At 41.9% G+C, this 11,480-nt stretch overlaps 1 pseudogene; it reads right to left on the bottom strand.

Annotated features, from left to right (window-relative positions):
* Nucleotides 1–4,119: 4,119 nt before the first annotated feature.
* On the bottom strand, nt 4,120–8,027 carry LOC118383432 (tubulin alpha chain-like; annotated as a pseudogene).
* Between the last annotated feature and the right edge of the window lie 3,453 nt (nt 8,028–11,480).

The raw sequence follows: 11,480 nt of genomic DNA, 5'->3' as shown, positions 1-11,480 counted from the left end.
TGTTCTAGTCTAGTAGACATCAAACCTGTTCTAGTCTAGTAGACATCAAACCTGTTCTAGTCTAGTAGACATCAAACCTGTTCTAGTCTAGTAGACATCAAACCTGTTCTAGTCTAGTAGACATCAAACCTGTTCTAGTCTAGCAGACATCAAACCTGTTCTAGTCTAGTAGACATCAAACCTGTTCTAGTCTAGCAGACATCAAACCTGTTCTAGTCTAGTAGACATCAAACCTGTTCTAGTCTAGTAGACATCAAACCTGTTCTAGTCTAGCAGACATCAAACCTGTTCTAGTCTAGCAGACATCAAACCTGTTCTAGTCTAGCAGACATCAAACCTGTTCTAGTCTAGCAGACATCAAACCTGTTCTAGTCTAGCAGACATCAACCCTGTTCTAGTCTAGCAGACATCAACCCTGTTCTAGTCTAGTAGACATCAAACCTGTTCTAGTCTAGTAGACATCAAACCTGTTCTACTCTAGCAGACATCAAACCTGTTCTAGTCTAGTAGACATCAAACCTGTTCTAGTCTAGCAGACATCAAACCTGTTCTAGTCTAGTAGACATCAAACCTGTTCTACTCTAGCAGACATCAAACCTGTTCTACTCTAGCAGACATCAAACCTGTTCTAGTCTAGCAGACATCAAACCTGTTCTAGTCTAGCAGACATCAAACCTGTTCTAGTCTAGCAGACATCAAACCTGTTCTAGTCTAGCAGACATCAAACCTGTTCTAGTCTAGCAGACATCAAACCTGTTCTAGTCTAGCAGACATCAAACCTGTTCTAGTCTAGCAGACATCAAACCTGTTCTACTCTAGCAGACATCAACCCTGTTCTAGTCTAGCAGACATCAAACCTGTTCTAGTCTAGCAGACATCAACCCTGTTCTAGTCTAGCAGACATCAAACCTGTTCTAGTCTAGCAGACATCAAACCTGTTCTACTCTAGCAGACATCAAACCTGTTCTAGTCTAGTAGACATCAAACCTGTTCTAGTCTAGTAGACATCAAACCTGTTCTAGTCTAGTAGACATCAAACCTGTTCTACTCTAGTAGACATCAAACCTGTTCTACTCTAGCAGACATCAAACCTGTTCTTCTAGACATCAAACCTGTTCTAGTCTAGCAGACATCAAACCTGTTCTAGTCTAGTAGACATCAAACCTGTTCTAGTCTAGTAGACATCAAACCTGTTCTAGTCTAGTAGACATCAAACCTGTTCTAGTCTAGCAGACATCAAACCTGTTCTAGTCTAGCAGACATCAAACCTGTTCTAGTCTAGTCGACATCAAACCTGTTCTACTCTAGCAGACATCAAACCTGTTCTACTCAAGCAGACATCAAACCTGTTCTAGGCTAGTAGATATCAAACCTGTTCTAGTCTAGCAGACATCAAACCTGTTCTAGTCTAGCAGACATCAAACCTGTTCTAGTCTAGCAGACATCAAACCTGTTCTACTCTAGCAGACATCAAACCTGTTCTAGTCTAGTAGACATCAAACCTGTTCTAGTCTAGTAGACATCAAACCTGTTCTACTCTAGCAGACATCAAACCTGTTCTACTGTTCTAGCAGACATCAACCCTGTTCTAGTCTAGCAGACATCAACCCTGTTCTAGTCTAGCAGACATCAAACCTGTTCTAGTCTAGTAGACATCAAACCTGTTCTACTCTAGCAGACATCAAGCCTGTTCTAGTCTAGTAGACATCAAACCTGTTCTAGTCTAGTAGACATCAAACCTGTTCTAGTCTAGTAGACATCAAACCTGTTCTACTCTAGCAGACATCAAACCTGTTCTAGTCTAGTAGACATCAAACCTGTTCTACTCTAGCAGACATCAAACCTGTTCTAGTCTAGTAGACATAAAGCCTGTTCTACTCTAGCAGACATCAAACCTGTTCTAGTCTAGCAGACATAAAACCTGTTCTAGTCTAGTAGACATCAAACCTGTTCTAGTCTAGTAGACATAAAGCCTGTTCTAGTCTAGCAGACATAAAGCCTGTTCTAGTCTAGTAGACATAAAGCCTGTTCTAGTCTAGCAGACATAAAGCCTGTTCTAGTCTAGTAGACATAAAGCCTGTTCTAGTCTAGTAGACATCAAACCTGTTCTAGTCTAGCAGACATAAAGCCTGTTCTAGTCTAGCAGACATCAAACCTGTTCTAGTCTAGTAGACATAAAGCCTGTTCTAGTCTAGCAGACATCAAACCTGTTCTAGTCTAGTAGACATCAAACCTGTTCTACTCTAGCAGACATCAACCCTGTTCTAGTCTCAAACCTGTTCTAGTCTAGCAGACATCAAACCTGTTCTAGTCTAGTAGACATAAAGCCTGTTATAGTCTAGCAGACATCAAACCTGTTCTAGTCTAGTAGACATCAAACCTGTTCTAGTCTAGTAGACATCAAGCCTGTTCTAGTCTAGTAGACATAAAGCCTGTTATAGTCTAGCAGACATCAAAACCTGTTCTAGTCTAGCAGACATCAAACCTGTTCTACCTGTTCTAGTAGACATCAAACCTGTTCTTAGTAGACATCAAACCTGTTCTAGTCTAGTAGACATCAAACCTGTTCTACTCTAGCAGACATCAAACCTGTTCTAGTCTAGTAGACATCAAACCTGTTCTACTCTAGCAGACATCAAACCTGTTCTAGTCTAGTAGACATCAAACCTGTTCTAGTCTAGCAGACATCAAACCTGTTCTAGTCTAGTAGACATCAAACCTGTTCTAGTCTAGTAGACATCAAACCTGTTCTACTCTAGTAGACATCAAACCTGTTCTAGTCTAGTAGACATCAAACCTGTTCTAGTCTAGTAGACATCAAACCTGTTCTAGTCTAGTAGACATCAAACCTGTTCTACTCTAGCAGACATCAAACCTGTTCTACTCTAGCAGACATCAAACCTGTTCTAGTCTAGTAGACATCAAACCTGTTCTAGTCTAGTAGACATCAAACCTGTTCTAGTCTAGCAGACATCAAACCTGTTCTAGTCTAGTAGACATCAAACCTGTTCTACTCTAGTAGACATCAAACCTGTTCTAGTCTAGCAGACATAAAGCCTGTTCTAGTCTAGTAGACATCAAACCTGTTCTAGTCTAGTAGACATCAAACCTGTTCTAGTCTAGCAGACATCAAACCTGTTCTAGTCTAGTAGACATCAAACCTGTTCTAGTCTAGCAGACATCAAACCTGTTCTAGTCTAGTAGACATCAAACCTGTTCTAGTCTAGTAGACATCAAACCTGTTCTAGTCTAGTAGACATAAAGCCTGTTCTAGTCTAGTAGACATCAAACCTGTTCTAGTCTAGTAGACATCAAACCTGTTCTAGTCTAGTAGACATCAAACCTGTTCTACTCTAGTAGACATCAAACCTGTTCTAGTCTAGTAGACATCAAACCTGTTCTAGTCTAGCAGACATCAAACCTGTTCTAGTCTAGTAGACATCAAACCTGTTCTAGTCTAGCAGACATCAAACCTGTTCTAGTCTAGTAGACATCAAACCTGTTCTACTCTAGCAGACATCAAACCTGTTCTAGTCTAGTAGACATCAAACCTGTTCTACTCTAGCAGACATCAACCCTGTTCTAGTCTAGTCTAGACATCAAACCTGTTCTAGTCTAGCAGACATCAAACCTGTTCTACTCTAGCAGACATAAAGCCTGTTCTACATCTGTTCTAGCAGACATCAAACCTGTTCTAGTCTAGCAGACATCAAACCTGTTCTAGTCTAGTAGACATCAAACCTGTTCTAGTCTAGTAGACATCAAACCTGTTCTAGTCTAGCAGACATCAAGCCTGTTATAGTCTAGTAGATATCAAGCCTGTTCTACTCTAGCAGACATAAAGCCTGTTCTAGTCTAGCAGACATAAAACCTGTTCTAGTCTAGTAGACATCAAACCTGTTCTAGTCTAGTAGACATCAAACCTGTTCTAGTCTAGTAGACATCAAACCTGTTCTACTTTAGCAGACATAAAGCCTGTTCTAGTCTCGCAGACATAAAACAATTATGTGAAGCTGCAGCCTGCACTTTTCAAAGCCTTAGTTCCTACGGGCTGCTTATTTGAAAGTCAATCATAGTGATCGTTGAGACTAAAAATAACCACGTACAGTTACAGATGAGTTGGTTTATGATGCGTTTATTGAGAAACCTGACACAACATGACGAGGTGTAACAGAGACTGTTACCATGACAGTGGGGAATGTGTTGATGTCACGTTAAGTGTAGGACTCCAACGGTGTTGGAATGTAGGGTGGCAAACACCTAGTTTGTTTAGCCCTTTAATATTCCTCTCCCTCCTCATCCTCTTCTCCCACGCTGTCAGTGCCCACCTCTTCATAGTCCTTCTCCAGGGCTGCCATGTCCTCTCTGGCCTCAGAGAACTCTCCCTCCTCCATGCCCTCACCAACGTACCAGTGCACAAAGGCTCTCTTGGCATACATCAGGTCAAACTTGTGGTCCAGACGGGCCCAGGCCTCAGCGATGGCTGTGGTGTTACTCAGCATGCACACGGCCCTCTGGACCTTGGCCAGGTCTCCTCCAGGAACCGCTGTTGGGGCTGGTAGTTGATACCCACTTTGAACCCAGTGGGACACCAGTCCACAAACTGGATGGTACGTTTCGTCTTGATGGCAGCGATGGCAGAGTTGACATCTTTGGGAACCACGTCACCACGGTACAGGAGACAGCAGGCCATGTATTTGCCGTGACGAGGGTCACATTTCACCATCTGATTGGCTGGCTCGAAGCAGGCGTTGGTGATGTCAGCGACTGACAGCTGCTCGTGATAGGCCTTCTCAGCGGAGATGACCGGGGCATAGGTGGCCAGAGGGAAGTGGATACGGGGGTAGGGCACCAAGTTGGTCTGGAACTCTGTCAGATCAACATTCAGGGCTCCATCGAATCGCAGGGAGGCAGTGATGGAAGAGACGATCTGACCAATGAGCCTGTTGAGGTTGGTGTACGAGGGCGCTCAATATCGAGGTTCCTGCGGCAGATGTCATAGATGGCCTCATTGTCCACCATGAAGGCACAGTCGGAGTGCTCCAGGGTGGTGTGAGTGGTCAGGATGGAGTTGTAGGGCTCCACCACAGCCGTGGACACCTGGGGAGCTGGGTAAACGGCGAACTCAAGCTTAGACTTCTTTCCGTAGTCCACAGACAGACGTTCCATCAGCAGGGAGGTGAAACCAGAACCGGTGCCTCCTCCGAAGCTGTGGAAGATGAGGAACCCCTGGAGACCTGTACACTGGTCAGCCTGAATGGAGAAATGAAGTTACACCAGTAAGAATACAATGGAGAACATGTTTGCCCAGTTTTACCCAGAAACATAAAAGGTTTTTGGCTCGTCCTTTTAGAAGATCCCTTTTATGGTTCCAGGTAGAACCTTATTACCCTACACATAACGTTTTTTTGAACATGTTAAAACCCATCTAGAACCCAGTCCCTTAAGCAGAACCATAGGTAGAACTCTATGTTATCAAGAATGATGACTCACCAGTTTGCGTGTCCTGTCCAGAACCAGGTCAATGATCTCCTTGCCGATGGTGTAGTGACCGCGGGCGTAGTTGTTGGCAGCATCTTCCTTACCAGTGATCAGCTGCTCAGGGTGGAACAGCTGGCGATAGGTACCAGTCCTCACCTCATCTGAAAGACAAAAGGTAAATTCCGAAATGTCAGGATATTGCAAATATGAGAATATCCAAGTATCCGGAATATTCGTAAATCCTAATATCTGAATATTTGTAAATCCTAATATCTGAATATTCGTAAATCCTAATATCTGAATATTCGTAAATCCTAATATCTGAATATTTGTAAATCCTAATATCTGAATATTCGTAAATCCTAATATCTGAATATTTGTAAATCCTAATATCTGAATATTTGTAAATCCTAATATCTGAATATTCGTAAATCCTAATATCTGAATATTCGTAAATCCTAATATCTGAATATTCAGAATATCTTTGGACAGAATAATCAAAACATTCAAAGATGAGCTTCCTGTAGTTTGTCTCATCTTACCGATGACAGTGGGCTCCAGATCAACGAAGATGGCCCGGGGTACATGCTTTCCAGCTCCGGTCTCACTGAAGAAGGTGTTGAAGGAGTCGTCTCCACCTCCACAAGTCTTGTCACTGGGCATCTGTCCGTCCGGCTGGATCCCATGCTCCAGGCAGTACAGCTCCCAACAGGCGTTACCCATCTGGACTCCGGCTTGGCCCACATGCATGGAGATACACTCACGCTGAAAGAGAGGAGGTACAAGAGATCGACCACATGGAAACTTGAATCAAATCAGGTGTTTAATTAAGACAGTGAAGTTAGAGTGTTGAAGGAGTGAATTGATCAGATAATGTTTTGAAAGCCATTTCAGACAGTCTCGATTGTAATTGTATCGCTGCAAAAAGCAATCGTCAATATATTACTGTAATAATAATATAATAATAATAATATAATAATAATAATAATATATGCCATTTAGCAGACGCTTTTATCCAAAGCGACTTACAGTCATGTGTGCATACATTCTACGTGTGGGTGGTCCCGGGAATCGAACCCACTACCCTGGCGTTACAAGCGCCATGCTCTACCAACTGAGCTACAGAAGGACCGTTAATATATTAATGCAATATATTACTTCCCTATTGAAAGTGAAAGAATACATAAACACAGGAGGGATACGGGCACCCATTAAGCAAAATGACATTTAAGCAAAGTCATTGGCTGCACTAGGCTATCCCGGTTGGATTCGGCTAAAAAGTGTGACCGCCATCTTGAGTATATGGCGTATTTTTTGTAGCCATTAACAGAGACTAACTCGTTCGTTGGCCTAAAGCCTTACGGTCAAATTAATGTGTGTTTTTTTTTCTTTTTAATAGAAAATGCTGAAAATAAGGTCTGAGGTTAACACAGGCTTAGGAGATGTTTTACATTTTGTTCTATGAAAATAATAATCACTTTTTTTATTTTATTTATGTCATTAAAACAAGCACATAAAGGCTTTATAATTCATAAAGGTTTTAACAACTGACTGATATTATCTCATAGAACAAAACGTACCAGATCTCCTAAGCCTGTGTTAACCTCAGACCTTATTTTTGGCGTCTATTCCAAAACCCCATTCTTTCCCCCATTTATTTCCCCCATAGGAATGTCCAACACCATTTTTTCAAATCCTCTGTCTGCCATTTTGACGAGTTACCGTTTTTTTTTTTATGGCCCTGTCTCTTTAAGAGCAGAGGACCAGAAGAGGATACGGTGTGCCTTGTTACTGTGGGCCACTCCCCTTACTCCTCCCACTACTCCTCCTCTCTCCTCCCTCTGTCCCGTCCAGCTGCACACCCATTGCAGTGTTTTCAGCCAGAGATATCTCTCACAAGATCCTAACAGAGAAAATGGCTACTATCCCAGACTGCTCCTCCCTGTTCTCCTTTGTACTCAATGATTTCATCCTTCTCTCACAATTGCAAAAATATCATAAAAACATGTTTTTAAAAAAAAAAAAATCTACAGAAAAATAATGTTTCTATTCGTAAGCTATTTGAGGTTTTCAATCTAAACAGTGAATAGTCTATGATCAAGTAGAACAATGACTAATTACAGAGACAGTTAAACACTAAAATATTACTCACATTTGATGTGTGGCTATCATTCTGTCAGATTTATTTTGCATAATATCTTTTTTTTTAACCTAAATTTACAATAAATCACATTTATCCCTTATCAGTAGTAAACATAATATCTGAACTCTATATATATTTTAAAAAAAGAGAGAGGAAATGCAGAGAATCATATGATCTTTATGTAACAGAATAACAGATTTCCCTTCGGAAAGAAAGAATCTATGTCAGCTGTCAGCACTCACCATTTTGTCTAGTTTTCTTTTCCTTCACAGGCTGACGTCGAGGATTCAGAAGAGAAGGCAGAACTGTCGGAGAAAGGAAGAGGTGGGGTTTTTATATGCCTGGAAAGCAGACAGACAGGCAGTAAGCTACAGCAGAGTCTGGTTGGCGGGAGACACTGTTGGTATGAAAAGAAACAAGCCCCTCCTCCTTCACACAGACAGAGGCTGACTGGGTTCACTTTCTCTACGCAGAGAAGAATTATGGGTATTGAGCTGTGAGACAGTCAGCTTCCTGGCAGCGAAGACTAATGTGTGTTGAACTATGAGATAGCATTTCCTGGACTGAGATAGTTGCTTAGAAATATCTGGTAAAAAAAAACATATATATATATATATATATATATATATATACACACATATTGTATGTGTGTGGATGTTTTCACACCACTCAAATCCTTTTTTTGTAATTTGACACTGTGGCACTTTTACGGGAGGTACTACATAGGGTGGGGTCTGTGAAGATTTCGACACAGCCTGCCTGTCAAACACAGTGTGCATTGACTGTTTCAACAGCCGAAAAATACAGTCCACGTTAAAACTGAATAACAGTTCTCTTTCTCAAAATTGCCAAAATAAATTGTATAGCAGACAGGGTTTTAGAAAAGCAGCTTCTTATGTAAACAAGAAGATGCTGGTGGCTTCCTGATATGATAACCAAATCATAACCAAATAATTTTTTTGTGGTTAAAACCCTCAAAATGGTAATAGTCAGGGATCGGTTTAATTTATTGAAGATAAAAAAAAAAACATTGTTGACAGATAACAATTGGTCTACTGTTCTGTCATATCTGAGGCTGTGGTAGAACGGGGTGATACAGACAACACTAGTCACTCCCTGCTCTAGCTGTCATGAAGTCAGAGACAGCTGGATGGTATGGAGAGGCTACACAAGGGGAGGGGTGAGGGGAGAGAAGGGGTGAGGGGAGAGGAGAGAGGTGAGGGTGGTGTAGGGGAGAGAAGAGGGATGGTGCAGGGGACAGGGATGGTGGAGGGGAGGAGAGGAGAGGAGAGGAGAGGAGAGGAGGAGAGGAGAGGAGAGGAGAGAGGAGAGGAGGGAGATGGATGTAGAGATGTAGATGATGGGAGATGAGAGGAGGATGTGGAGGTGATGGATGTAGATGGTGGATGTAGATGGTGGATGTAGATGATGGATGTAGATGATGGATGTGGCTGATGGATGTGGCTGATGGATGTGGCTGATGGATGTAGATGGTGGATGTGGCTGATGGATGTAGATGGTGGATGTAGGTGGTGGATGTAGGTGATGGATGTAGATGATGGATGTGGCTGATGGATGTAGATGATGGATGTGGCTGATGGATGTAGATGGTGGATGTGGCTGATGGATGTAGATGGTGGATGTAGATGGTGGATGTAGATGATGGATGTAGGGTGTAGATGATGGACGTAGCTGATGGATGTAGGATGTAGATGATGGGTGTAGATGATGGATGTAGATGGTGGATGTAGATGATGGATGTAGATGATGGGGTAGGATGTAGATTATGGATGAGGAATGTAGGATGTAGTTGATGGATGTAGTTGATGGATGTAGGATGTAGATGGTGGATGTAGTTGATGGATGTAGGATGTAGACGATGGATGTAGGTGATGGATGTAGATGGTGGATGTAGGATGTAGGTGATGGATGTAGATGATGGATGTAGATGATGGGGGTAGGATGTAGATTATGGATGAGGAATGTAGGATGTAGTTGATGGATGTAGTTGATGGATGTAGGATGTAGTTGATGGATGTAGGATGTAGATGATGGATGTAGGTGATGGATGTAGATGGTGGATGTAGGATGTAGGTGATAGATGTAGGTGATGGATGTAGATGGTGGATGTAGATGGTGGATGTAGCTGATGGATGTAGGTGATGGATGTAGATGATGGGGGTAGGATGTAGATGATGGATGAGGAATGTAGGATGTAGTTGATGGATGTAGGATGTAGATGGTGGATGTAGTTGATGGATGTAGATGATGGATGTAGGTGATGGATGTAGCTGATGGATGTAGGATGCAGTTGATGGATATAGATGATGGATGTAGATGATGGATGATGGATGTAGCTGATGGATGTAGATGATGGATGTAGGGTGTAGATTATGGATGTAGATGGTGGATGTAGATGGTGGGGGTAGGATGTAGATGATGGATGTAGTTGATGGATGTAGGATGTAGATGGTGGATGTAGATGGTGGATGAAGATGATGGATGATGGATGTAGATGATGAATGTAGGATGTAGATGATGGATGTAGATGATGGATGTAAATGATGGATGTAGATGATGGATGTAGATGGTGGATGTAGATGATGGATGTAGATGATGGATGTAGATGATGGATGTAGCTGATGGATGTAGATGATGGATGTAGATGATGGATGTAGGATGTAGATAATAGATGTAGATAATGGATGTAGACGGTGGATGTAGTTGATGGATGTAGATAATGGATGTAGATGAAGATGATGGATGTAAATGATGGATGTAGGTGATGGATGTAGATGATGGATGTAAATGATGGATGTAGGTGATGGATGTAGATGATGGATGTAGTTGATGGATGTAGGATTTAGATAATGGATGTAGATGGTGGATGTAGTTGATGGATGTAGATAATGGATGTAGATGGTGGATGTAGATGGTGGATGTAAAATGATGGATGTAGGATGTAGGATGTAGATAATGGATGTTGTTGGTGGATGTAGATAATGGATGTAGTTGATGGATGTAGAATGTAGATAATGGATGTAGATGATAGATGTAGATGGTGGATGTAGATGATGGATGTAGTTGGTGGATGTAGGATGTAGATGATGAGGGTAGGATGTAGTTGATGGATGTAGAATGTAGGATGTAGATGATGTATGTAGTTGATGGATGTAGGATGGAGATGGTGGATGGAGATGATGGGGGTAGGATGTAGATGATGGATGTAGCTGATGGATGTAGGATGTAGATGGTGGATGAAGATGATGGATGTAGATAGTGGATGTAGGATGTAGTTGATGGATGTAGATGATGGCTGTAGGATGTAGTTGATGGATGTAGATGTAGGATGTAGATGATGGATGAGGAATGTAGGATGTAGTTGATGGATGTAGATAATGGATGTAGTTGATGGATAAAGGTGATGTATGTAGATGGTAGATGTAGATGATGGAGGTAGGATGTAGATGATGGATGAGGAATGTAGGATGTAGTTGATGGATGTAGTTGATGATGTAGGATGTAGATGATGGATGAGGAATGTAGGATGTAGTTGATGGATGTAGTTGATGGATGTAGGATGTAGATGGTGGATGTAGTTGATGGATGTAGATGGTGGATGTAGATAATGGATGTAGCTGATGGATGTAGGTGATGGATGTAGGATGTAGATGGTGGATGTAGTTGATGGATGTAGATGGTGGATGTAGACAATGGATGTAGCTGATGGATGTAGGTGATGGATGTAGGATGTTGATGATGGATGAGGAATGTAGGATGTAGTTGATGGATGTAGTTGATGGATGTAGGATGTAGATGGTGGATGTAGTTGATGGATGTAGATGGTGGATGTAGA

This window comes from Oncorhynchus keta, chromosome 34 (genome assembly GCF_023373465.1).
Source record: "Oncorhynchus keta strain PuntledgeMale-10-30-2019 chromosome 34, Oket_V2, whole genome shotgun sequence".
Taxonomy (NCBI): Eukaryota; Metazoa; Chordata; class Actinopteri; order Salmoniformes; family Salmonidae; genus Oncorhynchus; species Oncorhynchus keta.
Note: the sequence above shows the minus strand (reverse complement) of the source record. Positions and strands in the feature narration are given on the sequence as shown.